The sequence below is a fragment of the Pinus tabuliformis genome, chromosome 4_1 (assembly GCF_031772625.1).
Source record: "Pinus tabuliformis cultivar Carrire ecotype Pingquan chromosome 4_1, CPIR1, whole genome shotgun sequence".
Classification (NCBI taxonomy): domain Eukaryota; kingdom Viridiplantae; phylum Streptophyta; class Pinopsida; order Pinales; family Pinaceae; genus Pinus; species Pinus tabuliformis.
Window position 1 is genome coordinate 112,011,044 of NC_142303.1, and position 26,428 is coordinate 112,037,471.

The following is a 26,428-nucleotide window of genomic DNA, read 5'->3' on the forward strand; positions in this document are numbered from 1 at the left end:
GCGTGGCAGGCGGCGGGGTTGTTCGGAGCCCCCCTCCCCGTTACCGCCTTTGCCCAAAGGTGGTGCGGGGAACCCGCTTACCGCCACCCCTAATACCACTTTCCTCCCACGTCAGTTGCACGTCACCCTGACGTCACCTCGCCGGTACCCGCCCCAGCGTCCCGTGGCCCTCCACGCGGACCCGCCACTGTACCCGCCTGCCACCATGTCCTGCCACCCTGGCGAACACCTCGGCCGCCACGTCACCCCCGTATCTGGGCCCCGCCATGACGTCATGCTGACGTCATCGGCGGAAAAGCGCCAAATGCACACTTTTGCCAAATTTAACGATTTAAACGACTAAATGAGTCATTTTCGCTCATTTTCATACGAAAGAGAAACTAGCCGTTGCCAACAGCTGCTGCGAAACCTCTCACTCAGCCATCAAATTCGACAATCCGACCATTCAAAGTTCAGAATTCGACGGCACCAAGTCTCCACAACCCGGCCCGCGAGCTTCCAAGTCGATTTTCCAGGTATTTTGCCATTTCCTTCCACCTTTCCCATGAATTCCAATTCTCTGTAGAATTCACCATTAAAGACTGGCAAATTCACTTAATTCAGCTCCACTTGAGCGCCTAAACCAAACCCAAGCAACCTGCCCCATCCCTAAGCTACAATTTGACATTGGAGAAATCAGTTCGCGGGTTAAAACTGCAAAATTTGCCCCCGAGGTACTTGGCATTGTTCCCTTTTGCCAAGTACAGGCCACCTGCACTCTTCCTAATAAATTATCATTGTCTCTGCAACGTCCCCTTAGGCAATCCACATCCCTGAGATTTTACAGCATTTTACCAACCTGCTTACAATTTTACACTAGAAGAGGACATCACACTGTGTACAGTTTTCCTGCTGCTTAAGTCTTTAAAGACTTATCAAACTATTACCTCTCCCTGCACACATACAGATTGTATCATGGCAGCCTCTGCATCCTCTTCCCTCAGTGTTACTCCACTGAATCAAACCAATAAGGAACTGGAGGCCTTGCCATTTATTAACAAGGATTGTCTCATCAATGACTTTGAGGGAGACAGGGACTTTTTGAAGACCTTCACTACACTGAGGGAAGACCATAAGGAGGGACTTGGTACAGATGGAATGTGGGAGTCAAACCTTCCCTATTACTGTCTCCCAGCTGTGAATGTTTTCCCTGAAATCATTCACTTATGTGCTCAAAACTATGATCTGGAGCACAGAGCTGTCAATACTCCATCAGGGAGGATCCTTTTTTATATAAATGCTGAGTCCATCAACAAGATGTTACAGTTTGATCAAACGGAGTTGCTAGTCCCTTTCTCCATGAGGTACTTGCTGGAAGCTGGTGACAAGATGACCAGTGAGGAGCTGCAAAAGGTCACCAGGAACTACATGAGAGCTGAGTGCCAGCCTACAGGGCCACCCCCTTATCTGCATGAACATTTCAATGACTCAGGCAGGCTGCTACTAGACATGATAGCCTATGTGTTAGGTTACCAAAACAGTAAGCATGTGGATCAAGCCATGCTCGTATTGCTGTCTGCTTACAGCCCACGTCAACCCCCTGCCCGAAAGTATAACTTTGCTAAGTTCATAGCCAATAGGATTCATGATCAATTGAGCAAAATGGACAGACAGGGGGTCTTCAGATACTCAGCTTACATCTACCACCTGTTCATGTTTTATCATTCTGAAGCTTTCCCATGCTACATCAGAAGGCTGGATAACAAAGGAGAGAGGAGATCTGTCATTTTCTGGACCTCAGTCTATCATGAAATCACAAATTCACCCTATACCTACTGTGAATTTGTTGACCAGTTTGTGTACCCAGTCTCCTGCATGCTTATGAAGTCCCCTCCACCCAGAGTATCTAATGAGATCAATAAAGCTTTGCAGCTATCTAAGAAGTACAAAATAGGTGATTGGTACCTGTATGAACACCATACTGTGTTCAGAGTATATGGCTGTGAGCTCTGTCCATACAGGCTACCCAAGTATGTTCCTATGAGATTGTTTGCCTTGGAGTATTACAGGCAATTGATTCAGTCAGACCTTACCCATTTCCACAGCTCCAAGAAAAAGGCACACCTTAACTTCAAAAATGAGTTGGGCCCTTTCATCATGAACAAGAAGGAAGGATGGGAATCTGCAGACCTGATCCTCAAGGACAAATATAAATTGTCATACAGTTTTCGATGGGTCCCTTATGACCCTCAAGGTTTCATCACTGCTAGGAGAACTAAATACAGACTCCTAGGGATTAAACACTGCCACTACCCACACATAGAAAAGTATGCCAACTTACAAGAATGGCAGCTGGACACTCTAGTTGAGAGCTTAACTGAAGAAGAAAGAATGCTTAAAAATATGAAAGAACTTGAGAAGACTATTGACCTGGACTATGTGCTCCAGGTACCTTTCAGACTGCCTCAATCAGTGGGAGGAGGGACCTCAGTTACCAGGACAGCGCCGCAGACACTCTCTACAGCAGCACCAGGCTTAGATAAAGGAAAGGGAAAAATGGATGCAGAGGATGAAGCAAAAAAGGAACAGTCAGAGCAACAGTCAGAGCAACAGTCACAGCAAAAAGATCAGCAAACAGAACAACAAACAAAGCAGCAACAAGGACAAACTGTTCTGCCACAAACTGGGCTGCCAGAAACCCCCCTAATGCAAACACCGCCACCTCAAATTGAGCCATTAACTACCTCAGTTTTGCAGACCCCAGCACATGAAGAGAGGGGTACTAAAAGGCAAAGAGAAGAGTCCACTCCCCTCAGTGGATCCTCCCACCAGCCAGAAGCCAAAAGGCAAAGGGCAGATTCCCCAGAGGTGGAAGACATTACTGAAGATGTCTTAAACGATACAGCAAAGGACAGGGAGGGCAGCCAACATACAGGGACAAGCTCTTTTCAGCAGGAGCAGAATTTACAGCTTGGTTTGGAGGTGTCATCCTCTTCTCAGCAAAGCCAGAAGCTTAAAGGTGCTAAGGCTTCCTTCAAACAAATCAAGGCAACAAATGAGTTATTGAGGGCTGAGGTTTACAAACAGTTTATAGATGCCACTCCAGCCCAGCAGGAAAGGTTGATGTCGGTCTACGACTTCAAAGAGGAAAAAATGATATTCAGCCATTTCAAACCTAAGGGGCCGCACCCAATGACAACTGCAGATTTCATCAAAACAAGGGTGGAGGTCCTGGCCAAAGACATACATCCTATGGACCAAATTGAGCTCCACAAGCAAACTGGGGAGATGGTCTATGCCACCTTGGTAGAGAAGGCCACATTAGCTCATGAGCTGAAAGAATCTTTGAAGAACACAAACACTCAACTAGATTTTGAGAGGTTGTCCTCTAAGGCCAAGGACAATAGGATAAAATCTCTTGAGGAGATTATTGTTGATCTAGGGCATGACCCTAGTGATCCAACCGGGGTAAAAGCCCTCATGAAGAAAAAGGATGATGATCTAAATGCCATGAAGAAAAGGTTGAAGCTGTTACCTACAGAACACCCTCAGACAGCTGAATTGCAAAAAGAAAAACAAGTTAATGAACAACTTGACCTCTTACTACAGCAAGATCAAAGGATCCAAGAGCTAGAGAAAGAGCTGGAAGGAGCATTACAAGACAAACAGGGAGGATCTACACTCCAAGCTCCTCCAACAGATTCCACAACAGCAACAACTTCTGGGGCAACAGTGGCCCCCACAACAGAAGCGGCAGGTACAACAGCAGCTCCAGATGCCCACCCCAGTATAGAAGAATTGACCAAAGCTGTCAAGGCAATGGAGCTACAGGCGGATGAAATAAGGAAAGCAAAAGAAAAACTGGCAGAGATAGATGCCAAATATGATCAATCAAAGATAACGGTAGCAGAACAGGGCAGACAGATTAAGGCTCAAAAAGATAAAATAAAGGCCCTGGAGAAGGAGCTCAATCTGGAAAATACTATGGCAGAAGTCAAAAGAATCTTGTGGAATAAAATTACCCAAGCCATTATCAAACAGTGGAAATCCGTTAAAACAATGCATGAGCATATGGATTTAATTGTACAAGCCCAGACAGATGTCCAGAGGGCCAAGACAGTGTTAGGAAACAGACCTGAGCAAGCTAGCCAACTGATAGAATTTTTGAACAGGCAAGACAAATAGGAGGTGGCAGCCGTTGGAATCACCAACAGAACAGAGGCCATCCTCATGGCTAAAAAGGTGCTAACTCTCAGAGGTTATGTACAGACGGCAGAAAGAAAAAGTTATGAGATACAGACTGAAGTTGAAGATTATAAACTCAGAATGGGAATGCTACAAGCAAGAGGACTGCCTAGCCTGTCGAGCAGCACAGGAAAATTGATCAGCAGAGATCAATTTACAAACAGGGTGGCCGCTTACATTGAAAATCAAATCACTGCATCCAGCAGTACTTCTGAGGAAACAGTTCCTCCAACAGGACAGAGCTTGTACACTAAGCTCGAAGGCTCATTTTTTGTTGAAAATGAGGTAAATCATTTATTTGAAACTCCTCCTAGTTTTTTCAGATATACAGAGCTTGATGAGACTCTAATTAAAATTCGGAGGCACCAAATGCCTAAGGAGGACTGGTGGCAGGCCATGCTCCAAATTCTGCCACGGTAGTTTCAAGACATTCGGCCACTGCCAGCTCAGGTCACCAGAAGACAAGTGTAAAAGAGTTAATGTTTGAAAAGCATCCAAAAAGTGATTCATCACTAACGATGACAGCTAGCCACATTTTGAACAGCACGTCCCCAACCGACTCAGCAGCTCCCAAAGGCCAGAATATCTTCTGACAGAACATCAAGACGCCTTTATTTTGTATTCAATGCTGTAATAAATTTCTGATAAAAATATCTCAAAAGTTGGTGAGAATATTAAGTCTGAGATAACTTAGAACTCAGATATTTTTGTAAAAATCGAAGTATATATTCACCCCGCACATAAGCTTAAGGGGTTGTTGTTATTTTCATTTTGGGGATCTCACTTGCTGTAAAATTCTCAGAGAAATAATACAAAGGGTGAATGGAATTTCCGAAGCTTGGCGTACCTTGATGCATTGTGATGAATGGTGAATGTTGCAGGATTCCAGAGTGTTTCATAAAACAATAAGTCTTTCTTAAATCTCTGTATTACATGTTTTTCGAGTCTTTTGTTCTCTTTTATTGTTTAAATGTTTTACACTTAATAGCAAAGTAGAAGAATAGTTCCAGGATTTAATCACTGATTACCCTGAACTCAATCTAAGCTATTATCCATGTTTTCTTCAGATACAGTGAAAGAAGTGTAATTCTTAATTGCTGCACTTTAAAACTATATCTTTTACAGTGATAGACATTCCCAGGGATTCAAGTTTGCTCCTGAGACATCTATCCGTTTCTCATACCTAGTTTGGTGGACATACTTAAATACTTTAGTGAAAATTCTTAAATGCTTTCACTGCTTGTTTCACCTGTTCATGTTATAAATAAAAAATTTTGTTGTATGAAGTATTCAAATGGCCCTGTAAGTTTCAACAATTCACCTCAAGGTTTCTAGACACCTGCAGCCATAGACTCCATTGCCCAATGATATTTGGCTCTTTGAACACTACATCACAAGACCTGAAAGAAACGCTTCAACCAAAACATAAACAAAACCTGTGCATAATACCTAGCCTAAAACACTGTCATAATAGATACAAATCATAAAGAGAGAGCCCTCTCTGATCACAGTTTGGCTAGAAACAGTGATCCAAAGATTGGTTAGTGGTTACCCCGGCCGTATTCCCTTGGGAGTCATAGGGAACAACCTGGGTGTTAACAGGTTATACAGTTGTCTCTTGATGGGCTCATTTCTCCTCTTAATGTCTATGAACTGTTGTTTGATGCTGGGTCCACCTTCCCTTTGCTGCCTCGAGGAACTCACTTCTCCTCCCATTGCTCTATCATGTTCCTGTTGAAAGGAACTTGCTGATGCTTCCCTACTGGGTGGGACCATACTAAAGGACTGTCCTATTGGCATCTCTTCCTCTGAGAGGGGATTGATTCTTTGTCTTTTCTCCCCATGAGATGCTGATGTTGTGAGGGGAGTCTCTCTGTCTCTTTTCCTGCTTGTGTCCTCCTTTTGTGGAGTTTGGAGTATTGATGCCTCTACTGAAGATTCTTGCCTTGGAGGCACAGTTTGTTCAGTGGATTTAGGGGCTTCCACTATTTGCTTTTGCTGGACAGGCTGTTCCTGCCTTTGTTCTTGTTGTTGTTGATGTTCCTCTTGCTGCTGCCCTTCTCCCCGCTGCTCCATTTCTTCTTGTTGCTGCACTAGGGTTTCTATTTGCTCTTCGGTCATAGGAGGTGGCTGTTCCACCTGCTTTTCTTTGCCTTTGTTGGCTGTCTGTGGAGGATTCATGGCAGCTTGATGATGCGTTGTTGAGGACGAGGCAGCTGCTCCAAGTTGTCTTTTGTATGAGAGGGGAACCTGTCCACAAGTTTCTAAGTCAGCTTCCTTTTGAATATTTCTAGCCTCTCTCTCTAGCAGCTCCTCACTAGTAATTTCCTCTTCTAGGGTACCCTCTTCCCAGCTTAATCTATTGGCATACTGCTCAATCTCAGGCTGCCTCACATGTGAATAGGTGCCCAATTTGTATCTTATCCTCCTGAGGGAGACAAAGTGATTGCGGTCATAGGGTATCCATTCAAAGCTAGTTTGTAGTTTGAGGGCCTCTAGGATACTGTTTGCCTCTTTCCACCCGTCCTCTTTTCTGTTGTATAGGAAAGGGCCCAGCTGGCTCATTACCTTCAACTGTGCCTTCTTGTTCTTGCTTTGGAAGTGGAGGTAGTCGGCATTCCCAAATTGCCTGAAATATTCTAAGGCAAAAAGCCTCATGGGGACATACCTTGGCAGCCTAAAAGGCTTCAACTCACAGCCATATACTCTGATGACTGTGTGGTCTTGGTAGAGGTACCAATTACCAATGCTGTAGGTTTTGTTCAGGTGGAGAATTCTCCTCATGTCATCAGTTAACCTTGGAGGAGGAACACCATCCAATACTGTCATGGCTGGATGAATGAATAAGTCTATGAACTCAGAGTATGTGTATGGTGATACAGAGGCACAATGAAAAACAGAGGTCCAAAACACAACTGACCTTGGATTCCCCTGGGCATTGACTTGCTTCAAGGGAATAGAGAAGCTGGCTGGCTGATAAAACAAGAATAGGTGGTATATGTATGAAGTATATCTGAACAGTCTTTCCCTTTTCAAATTCATCAGCTGGTCATGAATCCTATCTGCAATGTATGTGGCATAATCATAATGTACAGCTGGAGGCTTTCCAGGAGAGAAAATAGACAGCATTGCCATTATAATTTCATCCACCTCCTCCATTCCTATGAACCCTAGGACATAGCTGATCAAATCCACTAGCATTCTGCCCAATTCATTCAAGTAATGATATCCAATAGGAGGAGTTCTGATGGCTTCAGAGCCTGGTTGTACAAACAACTGGTTGATTTTGATGATCTGGTCATTTGACAACTTATTCCCCTTCTTTATCAAGTTCTGCATGTGGAGGGGGGTCAATGGCTTTGCAGTGTGGAAGTGCAGCATCTCATTTATGCTTTCTGGGGTGATATGAAACAGAATTGAGCCTGTGGGGCCAAGGACAGCTCTTTGGCATGGATCATAGTGTTCTTGGCATCTGTGAATCAATTCAGGCATAGGATTTACCTGGGGGAGGTTGTAGAAGGGCAAGTTTGAGTCCCAAATCCCTAGGATGTCAGCTCCACTAAGGTGCTGGGCTTTCAACTCATTCAGCATCTGAATATTGTATTTGGAGCCTAATGGAAACCAATCTAACATTTTCTAATCCATATCTCCCAGAGGTTTCCATTCTAATTCCTGGTGAGGGGTATTGAGAGGCTTGATGTTCAGTGCAATTGGAGTCTCCATGGTCTATTCAGTTTCTGTCTTGCAGGTGAACTGGCCAAAGTAGGCAGAACAGTACAGAGGTGATTTCTTGCAATGAAATTGGGAATTTTAGGGACCAGAGGGTGAAATGGGCACACAGCAATTGAAATACTATTTGAATTATGAATAAGGCCAAATGTCTGGTCTCCCTCTGTCCTTTGTAGCAGGTTTTTAATGTGTTAACCAGCTGTCTCACGATTGTGCGAGCAATTTACAGTTTTTGATAAAAACTCGGGAAATTAAGGCTCAGCTAGTGGTTTTTGAGTTTGTAATTGGAGATAGAGGCTTTACAGAGGGATTTTGCCGGTGAGATTGTGAGTTTTAGTGTTGTTTAGGCCTTCTGAGTAATTTTACAGTCAATTCAGGCGTATGGAGGATAAACGACGAGAAATACCTGGCAAACAGCGAGCAGTGGTCGTGAATGTGGGTGGAATTGGTGCTCTGGAGGTCTTCAGGTCGATTCCAGCAGGATGGCGCAGTTTTGAATGTAAAAAACCATGCAGAAGAAGCAGTAGCAAATAAGCATAAAGTATGAAAAATGTAATTTTTGGCCATAATATGGACTTTTTGGCAATTTGGCGCCCTTTCTCGGATGACGTCAGCATGACGTCATCGGGTGAGGTGGCGAGCTACTATTGGTCCACGGGGTGATGCGGTGGCAGGCGCATTGGCACAGATGCGGACAAAAGTGTTGATGCGATGGCAGGGCGGCGATGACGTGGGCAGGACGTGGGACCAGCAAACCGGGCGGTAGGTGCCCGCGGTTACGGTTAAGCGCCAGCGGTTACGGTTTCTCGGGGCAGTTATGATACGACCCTGATTTTGTCAGAGGTCGCTCCGAGAGCCTTGATCAGGTGACGCGTGGCCAAGCACTGATGTAACGCAACGTCATTTTCTCGGGTGCTAAATCTCTGTCGCGGGGGCCGCTCTGATATTAATGAGGACCGTCAGATCACTTGGGTTCGATCCGACGGTTGACAGGAGGGCGATATGAACGCTGGATATGGATGCGGGCGGGTATTTTTTAATATTTGTTTTTGGAAGTAGCACCCGGCGGAAACCTTCGGATATGGGTTTTTCATAAGGTTTTCAATGTATTTCGAAGAAATCAAATGCATGCGCTAACTTTGGTTAAGCGGCAGAAGTGGGTTTTTTGGGTTTTTTCATGATTTCAAAGGGGTTATGGGTAGAAAGGGGTTTGTATAGGGTTGTTCTTTGCAAATGATGGTTTAATGAGTGGAATGACTTGAAGCAAGGGGGAGAGATGAGGTATAGGTTCATCAAAGTGACCAGATGTCATTTTGATTCCTTTTTCAGAGAACATATGGCTATAATGCCAAGGGGAGGGATATTTATACAAAATTTGGGGTTTATACACTATGGTGTTAATACTAGTAGGGGAAAGGTGATACAGGGGATTTATGTAGTAGAGTTAGAGTTAATATGGATGAAGGGGAGGATGAAGGGAGAAAATACTAAGCTTTTTTGTGAAACACTTAGCTTAAAGAGTAGATCAAAATGAAAAGATTTTTACACAAGAAATGTGGCTTCTAAAGATTAGAAATCAATCATAACACCACAATTAGTTCCATAAATCTCAACTCAGAAGGGAATGTTAGTAAATGACATGAAAAGGGGAAGAAGGGAGGTTAGACATGCTTCATGCTTGCTGCAACTTGATGAAGAAGAATACCTTCTCCATTGATTGACTTTGCCTTGGTAAACAAAGTAACACACCTGCAATGGTAGAGATAACCTTTCTGCAACCCCAACTACTTACCCAGCTACTTGCCTAGCATTTTTTTTTATTTCTTCTTGGAGGGTGCACTTGGACTTGCAGACCCTTACTTGCCTTTTCTTTTATTTGGCTTTTTCTTTTGTTTTTTCTATCTACTTCTACCCTTATTTCTTCCAAGGTCCCAGATTAAGCTGTTGGGAGCCTTTCCTTCTCTACCTGAACTACCTGTCTGCCAAGATTAAACAGTTTGGGCAGACTCCATTCTCTATTCTACAACTGAAAATTTAAACCATGGAATGATCCAGATTAGACTGTTGGAACATCCATCAAAATTTAAGTCCATACCAAGCTATAAGCACATATTGGATTCTCTTGGAAATATGTGATCTTTGAATCATCAAAGCAGAGCATATTTGGACCTTTCATAGCCAATCATGAAATATGAAACCTATTGGTATAGGTAGCTAACATAGTCTTAAAACATATGTGATATGTGCATGAAATGTGTTGGCTCATTAAGTTTCAATTAGTTGAAATATCCAAGTACACAATTACAATGATGAGGCACTAGTTCCAGTAGTGGAACATTAAGTTACTTCTTTCTTCTCCAAAGAATAGCTTTTTCTCCTATTCCAAGTAGAGAAGACAAGACTATCTCTCCAAAGCTTAATCCTCCAAAATTCCCTTGCTTGAGTTATGAGGTTTCTTTTACAACAAGAGGAATAACTTTTCATCTCCCCTTGACTCTTTTTTGACCCTCATGACTCTTGGACTTCTAATATGTCCTTTGAAATTCCAAACAACTCTTGAACTTATAAATGACCTTTGGACTTCTCCATGCGACTTTTGGACTTCTACTAAATACATTTTGTCCATAAATGACTAAGTGAATTTCCATATTCCACATATGACTCTTGGACTTCCACACATTATATTTTGTCCTTTTCTTGAGAATACATCATTACATTCCACATGATAATGTGGTATGAAACATGGACACGCATTGACCATTATGATAACACTTGTACAAGTTATAACTTTATAATGCTAACATGGACTTCATGATGAGGTGGAAATTCCAAGCTACCTTCCTTGCTACTTCATCTTTCATTCTTGATGGTAGATCTGATCTATGCTTCATCTTCATGAAAGATCCACTTTGTTTCTTATCTTCACCCTTCAAAGGGTATTGGATTAGATTTGGAATCCTTTGAGTCATCATGCAATGTCTTCCTTCTGTCTCGGTCCATGATCTTCTTTATGTCTCCATGATAACTCTCTTTTGTTATTTTTCTCCATAGGTGTTTCTTTATGATTTCTCCTTGCTATCTGCTTTAAGAATTACCTTTTCCTTCTAGGAAGGTACTCCTGCCAATGGAAATCATTCATGACAAATCAAAATCATTCTTAAAAACATCTATTATATCACTGCCTAACTCATGGAATGATCAGCTGATGATAGGCCTATGAGAGGGTTAAACGTAGGAGGCTTAATTAGGAGGGCACATTCAAAATCATCAATGGATTAGGAAGGCTCCACTATTCATTTTTACTTCACTAAACGAAGTGAAAGGTCAAGGCTCATATGAGGCCTTTGAGGTGTGCTTGTGCACTCAAGCAAGAGAGAGAGAGAGAGATAGAACTCAAGGGCACAAGGCGTAGGTATGAAGCATGAAGGAGAATCATTCGTTGGTTTAGGGTTCACTTGTGCACTCAAGGGACAAAGGAGAGTGTAGGGGCGCATATCAAAGGAACAAGGGACCAGGCTTTGAGCCTTCCCATTGTGCTTGTGCACTCAAGTCAAACTAGGAGGGTGTAGTTCTTCAAGTTGAAGGAGTGCGCTCAAATGAAGGTTTCAAGCTTCGTGACTATACCATGCACCTTAAGGGAAGAGGGAAGGATGAAAGCTTCGTAATTCAAGAGTGTGCCATGTTCCCTAAGGGAACGATGAAGGCTTCATGCTTCGTGAGTGTGCCATGCACCCTAAGGCTTTGTGATTCATGATTGCACCATATTCCCTAAGGGAAGAGAGAAGGATGAAGGATTTATGCTTCATGATTTGGCCATGCACCCTAAGGCTTCATGATTCATGAGTGTGTCATGCACCCTAAGTTTTCGTGCTTTGTGAGTGCACAATGCGATTTCTAAGAGAGAGAGGATCCTTTCTTTCCAAAGTGAAACTTATCGTTTCAAAGTGCGCTTAATTGTTCTAAAGTTCGCTTCATTGTTCTCAAGTTCTCTTCATTGTTACAAAATGTGCTCAAGATTGGGAGGGCACAACTCTCTACAATAGTGGATGCTTTTTCATCTAGAATGCACTTTTCACTCAGGGAGGTAGCAAAAGGCTAGGTCACTTATCCTAGCAAGTACTAATGCACTTTTAGAGGACGAATACCACATAAAAGACTTAGTCTACAAGTATGGGAGGAAATGATATGTCAATGAGGCTCATGAATAAGCCATGCTCATCACCTAGTAAGAGGGATAATGCCTCTACAACTTGCATTGAGTAGGAGGAAAACATGACAATTGAAAAATGTGAATGACCTTGAAATCCACACATGCCAAAGTGAAGATAACATGAAAAAGACACTTATTAATGTGGAAGAAATCAAAATCTATAGTAGTGAATGTGAAAGAAACACTTGTGGAAGCAAAAGTGCATAAAAGACGTCAATTCAGAAAAATCACCAAAATAGAAGTAGAAACGCAACCAAGGTGAGGGAGACTGCAAAAAACGTGAAAACTGACTATCGGCATGAGTTGAACACCCTATAGGAACTGTACTAATGGATGGTGCTATTCTTATTTAAGCTTGCATAAAGAAAGTGCACTCAATATTTCACCCAAGACTGTGCATGTGTGAGAAAGTGACTTTGACAAGTAGAACCTTAGAAGAAGACTTAAAAATATCATAAAACGTCAATCAACCATGAAGGTATTACGAAATGATATATTGTTCTATCCTCAATAGGCTCTAAAATTCAAGTGTAGGAAAACTTTTGGAGGGTGTTGATCAAAAGTCAACTCTTGGTGACACATTGGTAGAACTCCAGCTTCTATATTTAGGTTTAATTATCTGATTGCAAGGTCACAATATTTCAGGAATTATTGATTCACCTTGAGGATTACCTTAGCTTCCCTACTTAACCAAGTTAGAGATATAGTCCCCTCCATTCCCTTACTTGGTTAAACACATATCAACACTTTCCAAATCACAATTGTTTCGATCTAGGAAAGGGTAATATATAACTGTGATTTTAAGATAATCAGAGTATGTGTTTTCATCTCTAGTGTTGCTATGCTACTAGTAGGCTTGGATAGTACCCTGACAGAATCACTACAGGAACACAAGCATTAATTATCTATTAGCGAGCTTGAATAGTACCCCAATGAGGTTAGTTGTTTCACCTCTTTGCGTAGGAAGCCTTTCTCTTCTTTCAACCTTTATTTATTTTATTTATAGAATTGTGCTTAGGCACTTATTTATTTCATGAGTGGAAGATGGATCCCGACTTATGGAGAACAAGAGAGGTTGTTCCTTCAGAGAAGGTAATATAAACCTCTAATATTGGTTTTCCCACTAATTGATTTTCCCCTTACCTTTCTCTACTTGATTGGATCAACAGAAAACACTATTTGCTTACAATACCAAGTTTGAATGAATGAGGATCCTATAATATATACAAGCTTTATAGTTCAACCAAATACCTTCCATTCAAATGGATCTTATTTTCCATTTAGACATCATTGAATTTAAAGATATGTAGACCCATATAGAGAAGATGTAACAAATTAACCAAGAATTGTTCACCATCACCATTGAGCCAAAAGGAACATCTTCCATGAAAAGTTTTGTCAAGAAAACATGAAAGAAAAGGTATAAAACAACAAATAAAATTGGCATGTAAAGAAACATGCATAACAAAGAACAAGAAAACAAAACAAAAGTAGACTAGATGGAGAGCCAATTCAAGACACATGTACAGGGAAATTAGAATGCCACTAAACTTACTCCTAACCTAACCGGCTAGAAGGTTAGGGCTAAGTGTAATGATATTTCCAAAGAGGCTACCATAATTGGTCCCAACCTTCAAACACAAAGATAAGAAAAATTAAAAACAATATATAATAATGTGAAACAGAAAAGGTAGAAGCTTGAAAATATTTCATAAAATATTGAAGGCCTTGCCTACATGAAGAAATATTTGTCATAACAACTGAATTTTCCCAAACTACAACCTTACCTTTTTTATAAGAATAAAAATCATACAAGCATCTACAATTCCTTGTGAAAGAAGATGCATCTATGTTATTCTTCTTAGAAACATCAAGAATGATAGATATATGTTATTAGCATAAGAGCTTGCTAAGTAATATGCTTCTAACTAATCATGGATCAGATCATGAAATTCAAAACAATCCTATTGAAAACCCTGAAACCCTTGGGAGAAATAATTTTGAATTAACGTTGTGGAATTAGGATGAGAATATTGCAAAGGAAAATAAATCTTATCATGTCTAGAAGGTTTTCCAAGATAGTGAGGACCTGACATAACCATCAACAAAGGCTGAAGTGCCTCATCTACTTGACAAGTGTCTAAATATTAAGATGATAAACCATAAAGAATAGATTATAAATTTTCATTCTTAATAGTCATGTCCCTAGCCCTACAAGTAATCTAGGCATGAACAGTTACCAGCCAAGGTCTTCGTAAGATGAGAGGATAGCCATTAAAGTTGGTTTTGGGTTGGAGAATCAGTAAATTAGTAGGATGCTCCCAAGAGTTAATGGAGACCATAAGATCTTCAACAATTCCCTCATGAGCTACTATGGATCTGTCTGCAAGTTGCAACACTGTGGTGGTCTTCCTTGAAGCCCCTTGGATATTTAGCTTTAGCATGGTTGCCTTAGTCATCACATTGATTGCAGCCCCAAGATCAATAAGGGTATTAGGGACTATAATGTCATCAATGTGCACATCCACTACTGAGCTTCCAGGGTCTAGGTATTTTGGGAAGACCACCCTCCCAAGCATCAAATCAGATAGTTTCCCAACAACATTTATGGTGGGGGTGTCTCTTTTTATTCTCCCATGCCTTTTGAAACATTTTTCCTTCATAATATTATTATAGATGGGAACATCCTCAATGGCTTGGAGAAGGGCTATCTTAAAACAAATTCTTCAATTCTCCCAGAAGTTAAATCTCTTTCGGGGTGTGTTGGCTAGGGTGGATCAACCACTCAAGAAAGGGAGGTGGCTTGAATTCGCAAACACTATCTTCATTCTCTTCTTCAAGCTCTTCAAGTGGATAAGGTGGGTGATTATCTGGGACCACTCTCCCAGATTGAAGGTTGATCTCCTAGATTTCCACAACATGAGCATGATAATATGTCTCTCCATTGTAGACCCGTTGTGATTGCTTGTTGTTCAAGTTCGGATTGGGTTGAGTAGGAACTTTTAGGTTGCTTCGGTGGATTAGGATTAGAGAGCAATGGTTGAGGTTAGGGTGGAGGCAGTAAAGCAGGAGGTTTTTTGACTTGAGGCCTCCACCCTTGTGATGAGTTTCCCCATTGAGAATATTGGGGTAGATATGGATGAAAAGTATGGTTGACATGTTTAGGGGGATATGGAGGAGCATAAGGTCAAGAAGGAGGTGTGGACCACGATGGATGAGTGGAAGAGTACCAAGGTTGCAAAGGTGCATTCTGATTTGGATTGTAATAAGAGTAATGTGCACCTTACATGCCTTGTTGATATGGTCGAGGTCCTTGAGATCTTCTTTGATTAATGAAGAAAAGTTTCTCTAACCCACCTTCTTCCCCTTGGTATACAACTTTTAGTCTTGGAAAAGAGGGGCATTTTTCTGTTGCATGATTTTCTTCACAAACTAGGCAGAATTTTATGACATTCAATGGGAATTCATTCCTAGGATGTCTTTTGGTGCATCGAGGGAAAAAAATAGCTAGCACTCTCTCTTCTTCCTCCTGATTTATTTTGATTTGCATGGTATCCATTTTCAATGCAAAGGTAGGCAACATTGCACTCTTGAAATCCTCCAACATGTTCCCTATCTCATTCTTGATGGATGTTGTGGAGGGAGACGAACTGACCAAGCCTTGACTAGCCCTACCCTTCCTCCTGGAATCCCTAGAGTGATTCTTGAATACAATTTTGATGTAATCATAGGATAATTGATAGATGTCTCCTCCAGACAACATGTTGATGGTTTCAACCATATATTCCATGATCGCTCAGATAAGAACAAGCTTTAGTGACTCACGATCAAGGGTACAGTTGGCCCTCCTATAACTGAGTTGAAATCTCTCGTCATAGTCCTTTAGGGATTCATCTTAAATATTTCTTCCTTGGTTTCTTTGGACCTACAGTAGTCCTTGTACTTTCTATTGAAGGCTTGTTGCATTTGGGCCCAAGTAGTGATGCTAACCCCAGGAAGACCCAAAAACCAGTGCAAGGCTGCATCTTTAAGGGTATAGGGGAATAACTTCAACTTCTTCTCATCAGTGGCATAGTCATAGGTCCTACAAACAAAAATACATTCAAATGTGAAGGTGTTAGGATCCTAAGAGGTTAAGCCATGGAAGTGTGGAAGGGCAGTAGGGTTTATATTATTCATTCTAGCCTCTCCATTGGTCTCTATGATAGGGAAAAACTCATTGTCCTTGTTTTCCGCCATAGTTTGGGTTGAGGAAGTGGGTTCTTCTTCTTCCCCAATAGGTTCTTCAACAATTTCAAGTTTCTTACCTAGAGGGTCTTCTAACTCCCCTACATTTAGAGAGGGAATCTCACAGATGCCAAAGAAGAGTGAAGGTTGTCTGCTTGATGGTGTGGGGGTTTTTGGTAAGAATTTTCATTGATATCCCTACTCCTATGAGGCGTGATTTTTTTTTCACTTTTTCAAAAATTGTACGCCAAAAAAAAAACAATTCTGAAGCAGAAATAACATCTACTTAGACACCCCCTTGACAATGGTGCCACAAAGTGGTGAGCCCTAGTATTGCACCGAGAATGTTGTAACTCCCAAGGGTTCCTCAACTCAAATTATCAACCTGAGGTTTGTATAAAATTAGAGGTGACAAAGCTATCTGCACATCAGATTGTATTCTATTGATGTCACCCTCAGTCATGAAATTAGATCAAAGTGATCAGAAACCATTCCACCTACTCAACTATAGTTAAATCTTGCTAATGAAAGTACAACTGAAAACTAATTCTAACTATGAAAGTGGAAATGCCATTTTCTCAACTTGTAGATGTTAATTAATAATTTCATGAAAGGACAAGGGTTAATCTATTTGCAAAAATAAAGCTACTTTTTCTTACATAATTCATCAAAATAGCAACATAATTTCATGTAGCATCTCCCTATTTCGCACTTTCTTGAAAATGAGAAACCTAACTTGCATCATAATTGTGATTAAAAAAATTAATTCTACTATGTTTTGGAGTGAGGAAAAGGAATGGTTGGAGTGGCTTAGGAGCTTCCCCTGATCATCAAATCACAACTTGGGGTCCTTATTCATACTGATTGAGCTAAAGTTAAAAGTGAGGATCAAAATTGGTGAAGAAAACTGGTGCTATAGGCTTACTACTGGTGCTACTACAGAAGGTCTTGTATTGCTACATGAGGGCCTGTAATGGTACAGGAGGAGTTATAAGAGGATTTTTAGGGTGAAAATGATCCCTTGAGGGTATGGAGAGGTGGATGGAGGTTAGAGAGAATGAAGGAAGGTTGGTTTGAGCCCCCTAGCCAATCCCAAGACCTCTCAGAGGTATGTCTTGCACTAGGATGAATGCTCACGGTATCCTAAGTTTACTAGGAAAAGTGACTTATGTAAATAGAGTTTTGGGATAGAACTGAGGGATGGAAAGAGAAGATGGGGGCCTCAAATATGGAGGTGGAAGAGGTGCCCTCCCCTGCAGATCAACACATGCCTCCAACTAATCATATGCATACATCCATTGATCATTAACAAAGTGATATAAAAGATGATGGAAAAGATGGATTGAATTTAAATAACTCCTATTTTATGCCATAACACTACTCTAATCACTAAACTAACTTCTAATCTATAGAAAGAAAATGTGAAGCAGAACAACTAACAATCATCTATTTCCAAGAATTCATAAACACAATATTTTTGGACTCAGATTGTGAACACTTCGATCCATTCTCCCACAAGAGAGGTGATGTAGAAGCTTGCAACCACATGTTTTTATAGCTTAAGCTCTACTGAAATGAAAGAAACTAAGAAATGATTGGAATCAAGAACAAGGCACAAGTACAAAAGAGGGACCAAAGCCTCTAGGTTGGGCCCAAACCCAAGGGTCTCAACCCTCTAAAACTAAATCATATGTAGCTCAATAACCAACTTCTCATGATGAGAAAGTAAAGGTTTCATACATCACATAAAAGTTCTAAAGGACAATATCAAGTTCTAAGCTCAATAGCTACACCTAGTTGAATCAAAGATTTGAATCCTAATAAAAATTTCATATTGTTTATTTATACAAAATGGTAGTTGATAGTATCTCCCTTGAAAATAGGAGTGATTCCCTCCTTGATCTTGGAAATGGTGGATCTTGTCCCTCTTGAGCTTCACTTGTACTAGGAGTTACTCGGTTTCCAATGAATTCGAACTAGTGAGAGAGGATGTTGTGATCCCAAGCTAAGTTAGGGAGTTAAGGAGGTGGAAAAACCCCCTAGATTCTCTCCTGGTTGTCTCCATCAAGCCCCTGCATAGTAATTGCCTAAAAAATGCTTCTTTTCCTACAATTAAACCACATTAGGCCACATACTATGACAAACACCTTTTACTCCTCTTACTAAGCATAATATAACAAAAAATGTGAATTAATGTGAGAAAATGATAGTTTTAAGGCTGGAGGATGGCATGATGATCTTCAAAATATACCTATTGGTGGGACTGATCACTTGGATGACTTGGTACCCAGCTCCTTTTTAAAATAACTCACAAGATTTGTCATTTTGGGTTTTCGGTCTAGATTTCTATTATGGGGTTTCATCAATAGATGACCCCTGTACCAAAAATTGATGGAACCCTAGTCCCCTGGTCCCTAGAGATTTTGGGAATTCATTTTCTAAAGAGTTATGGGATCTCGAGGTTATAAGATTTTCACTTTTATATGCCCAAATTTGACTGCATCTATCCTTTGATTGAGGAGGCCATTTGCAGACTTCTTTATCCCATTGGAAAGCTCTTCCATATCACTTTTTGGTTGAGTGGTTCTGATGTGGTCTTTGAATTCAACTGTTACCTAAAGAATGGCTTCAAACTTTATTATTATTTGCACCTTGACCCTTCTACTATATGAAAAATAAAAGGAATGATGAGGTGACGTGGAGGAGACACATGGTGGAGTCAGATTGGGTGGAAAGTAAGGGAGGAGGGTGATGCATCAAATGGTTTCACTTTCACCTCCCACACTCGCTTGTCAATGGTCTCGACTGCATACGTAGTGACTACACTGACTCGACAGGTTGCCGGCCCATCTATCTTCCTCTGACGGAATGCTTGGGTGGGCTTGGAGCAAGGCTCTACCCCCCACAATCCATCGTAGACATTGGTCTAGGAAATGTGCTTTGTTGACTCTATCTTTCTGGGGCGTTCACTGACTTAATTGTCCTGTTTGTTAGGCCCTTATAAATTCTCTGGGACGAGGTTACTTAACGATGAACGGTGATTCGCCCAACAAGTAATCATTTTTTAACCATTTAAAACTTTAAAACCAAGGGGCATGCCCACATTCCATCATTTCTTTTTCCCTTTCTTTTCTTTCTATGCATCCTTTGTCTAAAGTTCCAAACATTATTTTAGTTCATGAACCAAAATCCTTTACAATACAAACAATTTTGGGAAAAGCAGGGGGGTACAACATTGTCTCCTACTGGGGATAGGGTCATGCTAGCAAGGCACTGAGAACCTGCAGATTAGTAGCCTTGTTGGGCATGCATTCAAAATTATATTGAATTTGTAAAACCATAAAATCTCCCTGAAACTTTATTTGTTGGAAGTCTTCTCCTTATAAAAACTAAAATGTAGAACTATACCTTCTAAGAAATCGAAATTAAATGCTCACATAGTGAGCTTATTTATGTACATCTCTTACTGCTCCTACTTATGTACAGGGATCAATTCACTCAAGTGAAGTCAACCTTCCGATGATACCAACCCAATATCTGATCGTTGGACCATATGCCAGTGTATTCCTGAAATTCAACAATAAAAATAGGCATGTACCACAAAAAATATTTAAACAAAAAAATTGATATGCACCCCCAAACTGATATTTACTGTTGACCAGAGAAGGATACCATCTAATCAACTATAGGATCATAAAATTAATGAGAAAAAATTGTACCTGCTTCATTTTCTTGGACAATTTTCTAACATGATTCTTTTTGCATAAGGGATCCATAATCACTACCTGGCTCTTCAACTTTGGTCTCTTCTTGAAAAATGTATTGCAGGTAATCTTCTTCCCACTTACTTGTAAACAAATCCTTTTGAAAATCTGCAACAATCTTATCCCCATTTGAATCATATGAATCATAAATTAGATAATCTACATGGGCAAGTAAAATTGATCGCCAACTGCTAATATATACCTAGAAGAAGAAACTGTTTTTATTTTCTAGGAATCATTTTCTTCTTGTGGTTTTCTTTGTCATATGTTCATATATTTTTCTCCATGTAAAGAATATAAGTCATAAACTGGAGCCTCTTTGTTAACCCCATTATTAGCTTTCTCTTTTTGTACAACTTCCCATCACTAGGAGTATTGTTGTTCTGGAGTACCCAACTTCCTATCTGAGTCATACAAATCATAAAAAGGAGAACCGTCAAGTTCAGGTGAATTAGGTCTTTGAGGGTTTGATGGTAGCTTAAAAATTATCCTTCTTCCTTTTCTTGATTGTTGGGCAGCACTTCTTGATGCAGGTATATGTTTTCTTGGAGTGGGGCTCCAAAAATATCTTCAACGTCATCATCAATCTTAGAAATATTTCTAACATCAAAATCTTCACAACAATCTTCAAACAGAGAATTCGATGGATATAAAAGTTTGCAAAAATGGTTATATGCTATGTGAAAGCTTTTCAAAGAATATATGTTGCAATGAGGTAGGGTTTTGTACCAAACCCTAGTGTCTTTGCACTAGTACAAAATGACTAATTAGTTACTAAAAAAACAACTAAAATTTTCATATAAATGACCATTTTTCAGTCGGTGACCAATAGTAGCTAATTTATAGTATCTTATAATGCGACCAACTTTTAGTCATTTTTAGCTTAGTCATTAATTGGTTTCCTCAATTTTACCATCTAGTAGTATATTTAGTCATAAATTTGGTCATTAATTTTTCATTGGTTTAGTCATTAATTGTCGCAATTAATGACCAAATATATAACAAAATATATTACTATATGAATCCTCGAGAAAACCAATTAATGACCAAAATGTTGGTCGTGTTATAAGATACTATAAATTAGCTACTAATAGTCATATATATGCAAATTTTAGTCATCATTAAAACCAATTAATGACCAAATAAATATGACTAAATTTTAGTCGTGTTATAAGATGTTCTAAATTAGCTACTAATAGTCGTATATATGCAAAATTTAGTCATCATTTAATAATAAAAAATTTATCATTTGTAGTAGTCATTTATCTTTTTTTGGTATTTTCATATTCATTATATAAACGATTGATTTAGTAGTTTCTATTCATTTCATTTATTCATGTTCATCATTAATTAATATAAACTACTAATTTAGTAGTTTTATATTGATTTTATGTTTAATCACCATAAATTAATTAGTATGATTTTGCGACTAAATTTTAAGAAAATATCATACAATGTGCATGTTTATCTATTATGATAACGCAAAGTTACATATGTTAATTACAAGACTAAATAATATCAAGTGCAAACAAAAATAATTTCAACCATAAAAAATTTATTATATAAAATATCAAGTATTACAATATGAGTTTCCAACTTAATATGGGTTGGACTACAATTTACACATGAAATATTGTTTCATCATTTCAAAACATTATCAATGTCTTGCCAAAGCATTGCTAGTGAATTCACCAACTCTGAAGGCTTGAACATCAGTCTCTATGAGTATGTCTTACGTAAGATATTGGCTCTAAGCGTATCACTAGACAAATTCTCTTCTCTCTCTAATTTTTCATTTGTCGCTCTAGTGTTATTGTTCTCCTCTTTCTTCAATTGTTGCCTCTTACCATCAATATTGAGTTCCTCTCCTGAAAATGAAAGAAGATACAATGCAAAGTATAAGAATGAAAGATGATGAATACTTGAATATAAAATAAAGTAGACTATAAAATATTTATATGACATATACCTCAACATTCTATAGTGGCCACTATGTGGCTAGATGACCTGTATAAACAAAGAAAATAAAATGTCACCACAGAAAATGGAATTGGAGGGTGATTCATCATGCATGCTAGGATTTTTTGTGTGTGCACACATCATATTGATCACTTCTAATTGTATAAAAAACAAAGAGTATGTACAATGAAATGTAGTGACATGTAGGTGTCTATTTGACTCAATGTTATGCTTGATTTTTTTACCCATTCCAATCCCACCACAATGAAATTAAGAGAGACAAGGACACAAGAAGGACTATCAATAAATGAAATTAAAGAATTTAGAATGAAACTCAATTGTACCTAAATGTAACGATAAGTATTTGCAGCTTCTTGGTCACCGATGAGCATCAAATCCCACTGTGAAAAAATCATTGCATTATGATAATTTGGTTGCACCTGCACTAATCCTTTGTAGTAGTCCCTTGACTTGCCTATAGATATAATTTTAGAAATAATCCTACTCCTGCAATTCTTCCCTATATGGATCATCTTTGTCCCCCACTATTGATAGTTATTTTTCAAGGAAACAGAATAGAACTCTCCAATTGCATCATTTCCTTTCAAAATAATGCTTGAGTATTTCTAGGTGATTGTTGAACCAGTCTCTACTCAGGTCCATGAAATCCTTGATTTGTCTCCATCACAAAAACCTCTTTTTGTAATAAAATTATAAATCCCACATCTGCATTCCTCGTCCCCGACATACCAATTCTTTAAAGTGGAATACTTTATCATTGCTCCCTCAGTGGAATAGAGATCCACTACTGTGGCATGGAGATGATTGATGTCATAAAATGGTATAGTTCATCCTTCAATATATGTCACAGAACTCCTCTCACCTCACATAACTCCTCTCATCTACAAAAATAAGCGTCATCCCAAAATTTCTGGTCTCCATCTCATTCATCCTGAAATAAGTGGATATTTCCATGGGTGACAAAGTGTGCTTGGAGATTTAATAGAAGGAGCTATCACTAAAAAAATAAAAATACAATGCAGGATCATAGTTATCAGCAGGAGCAACAACCCTACCAAGCTACTTTCTAACTAGATAAAGATACTCCTAAATTACCTCATATAACGAACAAAAGATAACCTCAACTACCTATAGAGTCTACCTATGCATGGTAGCAATGAAAACACTGTCGAAAACAACATCTACAACAACGTTGGTTAATCTCTTCTTCTAGTCAAGGGCATGCCCAACTTTTGAGAAGTATCAAGCAGGTTAGGGTCCACCTCATTCAGGCTCCTTTTCTTCTTCTACTCTCTTTGTTTAGGTTCAGAATAATAGCAAAGGTCTTGCAAAGTGATGGGTGGGTAAAAGTTATCAGACCGTTGAGTTCTTCCATTTTCAATCATTGTCTGTAAGAATTGAATCTAAATTGTAAAAGTCATTCAGGTTCCTTTTTTTAGATGAAATTAACCTAAGATTTGGAGAGTTGTAAGGTTTAATGGATCTAAGTATATTCTACTTAAAATATAGTAACATGGTTTAAAACTGTAGGCATTGAGATCAAAATCTAAAAATGAAACAGAAAAGATTATGTTCATGATTATAAGAAATTTTAATTTCATGTAACAAAGTTTGAGGAAGGTCTATCATTTTCACCCTACCAAAAAAATTTCTTACATCACTTGAGCCGTTTTAATTTTGGTATGGTAGAGTCCATTACACAAACAATCAACCAATAAAAAAAGGTGAAAAGAAAAAATAAAATTTCATGCATTATGACCCTAGAAAATTTAGGGAGGAGTGAACTGATCTGTACAATAAGGACATGAAAAATGCTTACTTGTCCATTGTATTTTGATGAATTGTTGGCCGCAATCAAGATCTGCATTATCATAATCATTAAACCCTTTGTACAATAAGGACATGCAAAATTCTTACTTGTGCATTGTCTTTTGATGAATTGTTGGCCGCAATCAAGATCTGCATTATCATAATCATTAAACTCTCAACTCTAGATAAAATTTATGATTTGATCATATAAACCCTCAAAATTATTTACCCATAAGAACAAAAATCCTCTTTAGTAAAAAGGAAGAACAAAGTCCAAATTCATACCCATGTACAAATTACCAAAATATCATAATCATTAAACCCTCAACTCTAAATAAAATTTATGCTTTGATCATATAAACCCTCAAAATTATTTACCCATAAGAACAAAAATCCTCTTTAGTAAAAAGGAAGAATAGAGTCCAAATTCATACCTGTGTACAAATTACCAAAATATCCACAACCAATGCCTTATCATAATCATTAAACCCTCAACATTAGATAAAATTTATGCTTTGAACATATAAACCCTCGAAATTATTTACCCATGCAAACAAAAATCGTCTTTAGTATAAAAGAAGAACATAGTCCAAATTCATACCCATATACAAATTACCAAAATATCCACACCCAGTGACCTTGACCTTGCTCCATCTAATCGTTGATGCTCTCCTAAGGTGTTTCCCATGAAAACTCCATTTGGGGTTCGAATCCCATGAAATCCATAGATCACGTTGATGGTCTTCCTTCTTCTGGAATTTCCACGCAGATATAGACAAGGCAGAGAAAAATACAATGCTACAATGTGATGTTGTAATTTGTGAATATTTTATTTGAACCCAACGCTAAACTGGAAATGAAAAAGAAAATAAATATTTATAATAGAAAAAATAGAAAAAATATTTATAATATAAAATAATATATATATAAATTGCAATTGGGTTAAATGATTTATTTTTAATAAGAATTTGTTATTTTTTCGTAAGACGCTAAATTAAAAATAAGAAGAAGAAGTTAAAAATGATATTGGGATGAGTGTAAACATTTAAATATGACTTCAATTAATAATAAAAAGTTAAATTAATAAAAATAATGAAATTTAATGTGTTATATTTTGATTTTGTTATTAACTTGTGAATAGGCTATGTTACAATACCATGGGCCAATATCATGGCTTATCAATACTACAAGTCCAAAAACATAACTTATTTCACAACCAAAATATTTTACAGCAATATGACAATATTCTTAACCATGGATATTCACCCCCACATTACAGTAGATATTATTAACTTGTAAAAGATAGCCTTTGTTATAATACCATGGGTCAATACCATGGATTATCAATACCACATGCCCAACAAACATAAATTATTTCACAATCAAATATTTTAGAGCAATATGACAAGATTGTTAACCATGGATATTCACCCTCACTTTACCATGGATATTAACCTGTAAATCGGCTTTGTTACAATACCATGGGCCATGGCTTATCAATGCCACATGTCAAAAAACCATAACTTATTTCATAGTAAAAATATTTTATTTTAATTTAATTTTACAACATTTTTTTAATTGAATCTAAAAGGAAAATGTTACAATTTGAGATATATCTAAACCCTCTATCCTCAAATAATCAACATAGATCCATCCTAGCTAAGGATCTAAGGGATGAGAGCAAGCAAATTAACTAATTATAATAGATTAAACATAGTGCATGATTTTTTTAAAGTTTTTCATTATTTTATTTTCTTTGACATGATTGATCCAAAATATAGGTATAATTTTTACAACCAATACCATGGGCCAATACCATGGCTTATCAATACTACAATTCCAAAAACCATAACTTATTTCACAACTAAAATATTTTACAACAATATGACAAGATTCTTAACTGTGGATATTCAGCCCCACATTACGTTAGATATTATTAACTTGTAAAAATAGTCTTTGTTACAATACCATGGGTCAATACCATGGATTATCAATACCACATGCCCAAAAAACATAAATTATTTCACAATCAAAATATTTTATAACAATACCACATGCCCAAAAAACATAAATTATTTCACAATCAAATATTTTATAACAATATGTCAATATTGTTAACCGTGGATATTCATCCTCACTTTACCAAGGATATTAACTTGTAAATCTACTTTGTTACAATACTATGGGCCAATACCATGGCTTATCAATACCACATGCCAAAAAACCATAACTTATTTCATAGTAAAAATATTTTATTTTAATTTAATTTTACAACATTTTTTTAATTGAATCTAAAAGGGAAAATATTACAATTTGAGATATATCTAAACCCTCTATCCTCACGACTACTAAAAATATTCCCATAGAAATTAAAATAAGGATTAATCAAATTAAGCTAAGATGGATCTATGTCGGTTCTTTATAAGGATCAAAGGGACGAGAACAAGAAAATTGACTAATTATAATAGATTAAATTTGGTGCATG